Raw genomic sequence first — 8,683 nt, 5'->3', positions numbered from 1 at the left:
GACAGTTACACTAAAATCTCATTTAGTTATTAACGAACAGTTTAAAAAACTCCAATTACAGCAAAAGCATATTCCAAGTTGGTGCAAACGAGATTACACAAAACAAACAGCCTGTCTGCCAGGTCTTTGGTTTTATGGGCTAAGTTTAAAGCACCACGACAGTCCTTGATTTTAGCCAGCAAACAGTTTTTGCGGAGATCTGAGTTCATTCAATGTGGGCAGCTTAGAATGCTTAACTTGAACATCCACAGCCGACCGATGAGTCTGCAACCGCTTCTGAGTTGCCGCAGTGCCATTCCATAAATGAGGAGGTGGTCCATTGATGCTGATGAACAACAATGCTGAAACAAGTGATATAGTCAGCCGTGATCGTAGCTGTGTGATGACCAAGTTCATTTGTGAAAATCCACGTTCGGCTTCAGCAGAACTTATAGCCAGAGGTGGGCAGTAACTAGTTACAAAAGTAACTAGTTACTTTTTGAGTAACTGTAACGGTAACTTCGTTACTATTTTCCAAAAGTAACGAAACGCGGTAACTAGTTCCTATTTTAGCACTTTTTCAACAGTTACAGTTACAGTTACAAGTTACTTTTGTATTGAAATTTATGTTTCTAATTGCCGTCCATTATACTCTGCACATGTTTGTGTCATGCTTTATGCGTGTTTGCTACGCGTTGCTCAATAATGCATTCTTCTCGCAGCTGTATCGGAGCAGCACTGCCCATGCGCGGCGCTCTTGTTTTGTGATCTTATGGAGCAGAATTGCCATATTGGCAAATTCATCGCCAAAATCCAGAAATCTGACGATTTTTTAAGACGTTTGGCTTCATATTTATGGTTTGGCGATTTGGCTCTTTTTTAGCGCTTTTTGAGAACTGATTTGGTTAAATTAATTGCTTTTGGTGATTGATCAATATGTGACTTTCTATGCAATGTTTAGCAAAAGTGTTTGGCAACACTTGATAGCTCAGTTCATGCTTGTCGTATAGCTGCCAGAGGTGTACAGGAGTCGTATTTTTGGAGGATTTAGGACCCGGAGTCTCGGTGTTACGTTCACTGTTCGCAACCTTATTACATCATTGTTTTCTCGATTCAAAATTGGAAGTCGATGTCTAAGTAACTTCGAGTCATAGCAGGGAAAACAAATTATTTCCTTTGTTTCGAGAATTTAAAGAGAATATAGTTTCGGAAGAGAGTTTTCTTTTTTGTACCAAAGACAGGCAAAACACAACAATACCACAGGGTTGAGCATTACAACAATATAGTTTACATATTTACAAGTAGTTTAACAGTCAAACGTTTTCGGCTTAACTTAAGCCCTCATCAGGAATCTGAAAATATGTATAAATTGTAATAAATTTAAACTTTTTGAAAGTAACTATAACTAACTGACTATAAGCATCAAGAAACACGCAACGATTATAAGCAATAGTGTGGAAAACAGACAAACGGAAAACAAACTACATTAGGAAAAGGCAACTGCGTAACTAGAAAAGAATTTGCACCACAGGGTGCGTGATACATCTAATAAATGTTGAGGAGAATGGATGCGCCTCCCGCAAATAATTGTTTGTTTAAATTTGGATTACAGCGTTTATGTTGAGATTTATGAGTAACTGAAAGTAACTAGTAACTGTAACTAGTAACTGTAACTAGTTACATTTTTGAAATCGGTAACTGTAACGGTAACTCAGTTACTATTTTGGCCAAGTAACTGTAACTGTAACTCAGTTACTTTTGAAAGTAACTTTGCCCACCTCTGCTTATAGCAATCATGTTTAGTAGGCTACTACGTTCTTGAGCAACTTTATCGTATCTGGTATATGACAAGGATTGTCAACATACAATCGAAAATCAGAAATAGGAGTGATGACATGAAATCTCTCCTCTATTTTTCGTAATCTCTGCTCTCCTTCTTGCCATGGAACTTCGACTGCAGCAGGCCATAACTCTGGTACAATAATTTCCAAGCTCTTCACAGAATTTTCATTGTTGGTGTCCACCATCCTGCTTCCAATGTTCTCAACCAAAGCTTGAATAAACTGATTACGATCTGGTCACAGCGGTAAACCATAATCTCTTCGTGGGAAAATTTTAACATAAAGTTCCCGAATCCGTTCGTCTGTATATAATGACCGAAGAAACACACACTTGAACTTCTTTTCAAACAGTGTATTTCTGTAAAATTAGCCCGCGGCTATCGAAATTGAGATGCAATGCGTACATCTCTAAAACTGTCACTACGATACAGATTACTTGGATAAAAGACGGAGAATTTGTCCAGCTAGCAAGCACCAAATAAACCAGTTAAATGTGCGACCGACTTCCAACACACAACTTCAAGAATGAATCAGAAAAATTTGTGATAACTCAAAGGCACGCCAGCAGTAGCGCGACGCAGCATTTCATGTCCAAACAGGTTTCAACTGAAACAGGTTTAAACAGGTTTGACACGAGTCTTACGGACGATGGTGCAATTTTGGCTCATGTTTTAGGAATTTCCATGACGTAATATTCAGTAGACCCGAACGGTTTCTACATGACGTTTGACCAGGCAAACAACCGTCTGGAACACGATCAAAAGAAGGGTAGGCTAGTCTCTACGTCGAGCTTTGAACTGGTCCAATGTTGTGCCTTTGAAGGAGTAGTTTTTTGTACTTCCGGGACTCAAGTTAACAACTTCATCAAAGGAATACTTTCCTTCTTGAATAGCTTTTTTTATTTGAAGTAGAGAATTAACAGTCCATTTGACATGACGATTAGCTACTACGAAGTTGATATCCCAGTGTGGAGAGTTTCTGACAAAAGTGATAATTGGCGATTGCTATCAACTTATGTTCGTATTTTTTTGCAGTTCTGTTGTGAGAAAGCTGTTAAAGTGTTACTTGTTCAGTCGAGAAGTTGTTGTTCAGCCAGAAAAGCTGAAAAATGGAAGCTTGAACGAGCCCCCCCTGAGCCCCCCCTACATCAAGCCTTTTCGTTTTTCGGGGGGCTGAGCCCCCCCCCAGGAATGCAACCCTGTCCATAAGGCAAGGTTGTTTGAAATAAATTTCTTTTAAATGAAAATAAATTTGGACACTAATGGGCAGTAGTAAGCAAGCACAAAAGGTTTGAAAAGTGGAAACATGTTATGCAGCATTATCATCAAGAAACACACCGAACTGGAATACGACATTACGACAGGCGCTTTCTTGAAATCTGAGACACTGCTGACAATTCCCCCAGAGGTAGTTTTTTCAAAGCGATAACAACAAATGAATCACGATATAAAAATACCAAACCAAAGCGAAGTTTTGTTACCTGCCAACTACATGCTGTAATTTTTCAATATTGTCAAGCAGTAACTCCCAGTGTTTTACAGATATAAAATATTTGAAGAATTTTGTAATAACATTGCAACATCATTCCACGATGTTGATTAGTGATCAGAGAAAACCTGTAGGGAAGGTTCTGGCGGTTTTCTGAAATTTTACAAAAAGCGTGTTGCAAGTGGCGACCAGACTTATTTAAAAAAGTAGGCCTACATTAATCTTAAAAATACATAATCACACTACAATGCAACTCAAACGCTAACTGTGAACCGGCTAAAACGAAACAACTTTGCTTCAACGGCACAAATTGTGAACAGAAACCAAATCCCAAACTACAATGAAAACACGTCATGTTGAGGCACTAGAGCAGGGGTTCTTAAACTAGGGTCCGTGGACCCACAGGGGTACCCGGACTAGTGTTATGAAAGGCCCATGAAGGCCCAATAGAAATCTTAGTGTATAATTCCAAAAATGGAATAAATTTTTCAAAAGAAAAAAAGATTAAGTTCAAACAACTATCCTATCAGCCCTATCAAACACGAAGCCACAATTTCATGTTCTTGTTGAAAACAAACAGCAGCATTCTTCACGTGTTTCTCGGCAGTCGAGTGTAGCAGGAACTCAGCGATAGACCCGTGTTTCGCCCATGAGGCTGGGATCATCAGTACCGTACCACTAGTTCCCGCCACATAGGCTACACCGGTATGGTTAGCGAAACACAATGCTCGCTGTTCTATAGTGAGTAGTCAGGTAGTGCTGACGCCAGAAAGATCGCTCCTTCTCAACAGCATTCTTCACATTAATGAAATTAAATCAAAGTTATTGAAAAACAATCTACATTCGCTATTTCTTAAATTTAATAAAACATAAACTTTGTTACCAATTCATTTTAATTTTATTGCGTTATGTCCAATTCATGCTAATCAAAAAAGTTTCTCATACTAGGCCACAAAGGGGATCCACGCAAACCAATTTTTTTAAGGGGTTCGTGATAAAAAAAAGTTTAAGAACCCTGCACTAGAGAATAAGCTCGAGTTTCCATTCATGTTTTATCTTTCAACCGCAAAAGTTATTCTCAAGCAAATCTAGAAAGGTTGCAACGATGCGATTAGCAAAACACAAATATGCTTGCCGTACTAACGATACGGGGTACTTTTAGACCAGAGCCGGGATGATATTAAGGGTCCTTAACAATTCTAAGGACCCCAGAAACTTAAAGAAACCACCGCGTATTTTTAGATATAGCGTATTTTTCTTACAATGGTCTTGATTTGGAGCTCAAAATTGTCATTGGTATCGGGCCTAAATTACTTTGTCAACGGCCCTGGTGAGAACTCAAGTTAAACTGATATCTCGAAAGAACTCTTTACCAACTTTGCAACGATCACCCTGTCACGAGGGTGATTCTTTCACACATTGGCTTCACGTACACTTAAAGTAAGACATGATGAAAATAGTTGTTTTCAACATTTTTCGAGCTAAACAAAGACACTGCCGCATGCTCTTGGGCGGTGTCGCGAACCAGCACCCTTTCAAGCGTCGTACCAGTGCTCTCACCAGTCACCACTCACCTAAGTAGTGGACGGCCACTTTAAAGGCATGCCTGAAGATGGATACAAAGATTGGCTTTTGTACATTTAATTTAAATCTTGAACTTCCAAGCATAAGTTTGGATGCTACGAAATAAATCAAAGTTTTGTTGAGCCTGTGTATGAATTGACGGCTTTATAACAAATAGGGAGTGCTGGCCCGTTAGATAAAACTTAATGCCAGTGTAAAATATTTAAATCTGACAGTGCAAAAAGGTTAACCATGCGATATAGGCCTCACTTGTGGAACTTAATCTTAAAAGAAAACTTGACGGCTTAGACTGAGCGGTATATTGCCTGTTTTCTTGCAAAATATGTTCATATTTTATTTATGCGTGGATTAGCTTGAAATTGCATCGTGATAAAATTTGAAGCAACTGAACTGTAAATATGTGCTATGGCCACGAAGTTTTCACAAAATACAACACATATGCCTTTGAGATCAAAGCATTACAAATTTAGTTTAAACAACATTGAAAATAAGTAGCTCAATTAGTCACAGCGAATCGCAGCACAGAAAACTAATTTTTGCGCATGATTGTTGTAGTTAGGATAGGATCAGCAAACCAATGAAGGAGAATAACATTGAATAGATCGATAGGACTAACATTTTATGGCTATACTGCATGACCATTTTGCAAACTAAAACGTTGCTAAATTTCTCAACTTGTTTTTTCTAGCATAATTTCTGCTTTCGTATGAAAACATTAACTGTCACAAAGTTGCAAACAATTTCTGTAATAAATCTGTGCTAATTCCACAAGTTTACATAAACGAAAAACATAATATTCGTAAAAACTAGTGAACTTTGGGACTTCATGTATTCTACAGGGGTTTCTTGTATAGGTACATTTATATAGACAGGGCCGGATTTAGCTGATGGGGGGCCCGGGGCACTTTTAGATCGGGAGGCCCCGTGCAAAAAAAATTTTTCGCGCCTGCGGCGCGTAAAAACCATCTCTACGTCTACAGTAGCATCAGTCCAGTACTGCACAGCATTTTGCAGAAACTTTAAAGGTCAAAAGGAATAAAATAACACAAAATCACATTTTTTTCCACATAGGGGCCCTTCAAAAGTCGGGGGGTCCGGGGCAACTGCCCCCTCTGCCCCCCCTAAATCCGGGCCTGTATATTGATACTGTATAGGTACATCTGTCTGGACTGTCCCTATACATCTATGTTAGACTAGAATCTAGTCAGTTGTTACCAGGTTTAGCAGCCCCCCCCATCATTCTCCGTCTATAGGGTTTAGTCGTGGTTTATAAAGTTAAAATGATAAGCACAAAAGCCAAATCCACTTTGCAAATCACGTTTTCAAGTTGATATGTTAAAATTCACCCTTGAACTATGTTGCAGTCCTAGATTAACAAAGAAGGTGTCAGAGGTTCCAGTTCGGCTAATTCATGTTGTGTTGTAACTACAAGTTGCATATTCGCCTAATGGGGTCGGTTGAAGACAAGTTACCGTGTGCACTAATGAACAAACCGTCCGATGCCAAGATCATTAATTTTGGCGCTTGCTTGATAGGCTACGTTAGGGGTCGGGAACCTATGGCTCGCAAGCCATATATGGTTCTTTTGACGACAGCATCTCGCTCGCAAAAAAATCCAATCGTTTAAAGTGCAAATCGCAAAAGTTTTATCTTAATTTTTCATCACAATTTAGAGCTAAAAATACGCTCAGAATGCACCAAATTATTTATAATTTTTTATTTGTTTTTGTTGTGGGAGACCCCCCAAAACCCCCGCTGTTTTTCTCCTTTTGCGAAGACGCGTTACCACTTTCAAAACTTCACCAGTGCCACCACGTGTTAATTGTATTAAGTGTTAAAGCATTACAGTATAACCTATGGCTCTCACGGAAATGTATTTCCCAAAATATAGCTTTAATGGCTCTCTTACTGAAAAAGGTTTTCGACCACTGGGCTACGTCTTGTTGTTCGGAATATCTTTTTGGAAGCGTCATGTCACAAAATATATTTTCTGAAGCATGAAAGGCGAAATTGTATGGTCCATGCCTAGATTTTGATGCAAAAGTAACCGCTGGGGCTAAAAATACTTTTGAAAAGTTTCAGTCAGAATAACCTATCATTTCTTCAGACCAGATCGAACAAATAGCATTTGACTGAGGGTGATTTCAACAATACACAAGGATGTGCACTGTGCAGGTCTACCATAATCCGACCATGCAAATGTAGTGCAAGAAAAATTTAATTTTCTGTGTTTATTTTTTAGAGGAAGGGGCAATCGGAATCTCTCCAATCGCCCCTCCTCCCAAATCCGCCAATGCTTAAGACCTACAAGCAATGTCTGAGCTGTAAGGACAACATAGTTAAGCTAGCTGGGTTTATGAGAGTGATACACATGGTGAATACCCGTGGTTTGCTTAACTTAATAATCTTCCAAAAATAAACAGAAACTATCCTTAAAATGGCAACCTCCACGTGGCAACTCACAGATTTTTCACTTTTGTTCAGTTTAAAAGCAATTGATTTTTTGTAAACAGTGTTTTTCTGCCAATACCATTTTTTGATTGCTTTTGAAGACAAAACAAATAGCGGTATTATAGTCTTGTTTTGAAACCTGGTAAACCCAATTGCTTCGAATTTATGACTCAAATGGAAATATAGGGAAGTAATGATTTGAATTCGTTGGCTTGAGGAAACAGTTCAAAAGTTTTAAGTTACGGAAACAGAACTTCAACGTTTTTCTGTTAAATTGGATTTTATGTTTTTCTTGTTTTTTTTTACATTACAAAGGCCAATTTTTGTAGCAATGGCATAACTCTTGGCTAACCCCAATTTTACGTGAATGACAAATTGGCAATTTTTTCGTAAATCAAAAGCTTTCAGCAACAACCAAAGTTTCAATCGAAAAGCAATTGTAGGCTATTTCCACTATCGACCTGACAGCAATAACTCTAAACCAGGGGTGTTCAATTGTTTTTGTTTTCATCTGCCAGCCAAATGTAGCCTACTTTAACTGGATTAGATTAGCCACAACTTCATTTAACATCTGAGTTGTTTTCCATAGCCTGGACATAAATATAACCGGACCTTGCTTTATTCTTTAGTGTACAAAATGCCATAGCTTAATGTTAAAAATAGGGCAATAGCTTACATTAATTTTATAAATAACTCCCGTAAACTAATAGAAAAGTTTTTGCAATCAATTTACTCACGACTGTATTAATATTAGTGAAGTATGATCTCTTCACATGTTTTGCCAATGTCAGCATCGCCTAGACAAGTGTTCAACATTCTGAATTTATGCCTATTTGAGCAGTTTCGCTTTCGAAAGAACTGTTAGCGTTTCACTTTCAGACCAAAAGATTCGAGAAAACATTGAATCGTTTGTTCTTGTCCGCAATTTGCAACTTATGTTTCCAAAAGAATACCCCCAGTATCTGTATCATCGTATTACATCTGCCGATACTAGTTTTTGGAAGATTAAGGCGCATCGCTAGTATTTCGATCGCTCATGTTTACCGGGAAGAAGGTTTTCCATAGCAGTAACTTCCCTATTTTGTTTACCCAGGTGAGAAAGGCAATCATAATTAAAATCGGGTTAAATTTTTTTTGCAATGCACCCACAATCCTCAGAGTGTAATAGTTGCTTGTAACATGGATCGATTTTATATTGGTTTAACCCTTCTAAACGTTGGGCCAGACAAATGACCATTTTTATTAACCTAACCTTTTCTCACCTCCAATTTTGTCCCTTCAACATACAAACTTTGTAAAATGTTGACGTTAAATCAACGTTAAAAATACCACATTTGCTG

The sequence above is a fragment of the Aplidium turbinatum genome, chromosome 2, assembly GCF_918807975.1.
Source record: "Aplidium turbinatum chromosome 2, kaAplTurb1.1, whole genome shotgun sequence".
Classification (NCBI taxonomy): domain Eukaryota; kingdom Metazoa; phylum Chordata; class Ascidiacea; order Aplousobranchia; family Polyclinidae; genus Aplidium; species Aplidium turbinatum.
This window is presented reverse-complemented; position numbering follows the sequence as displayed.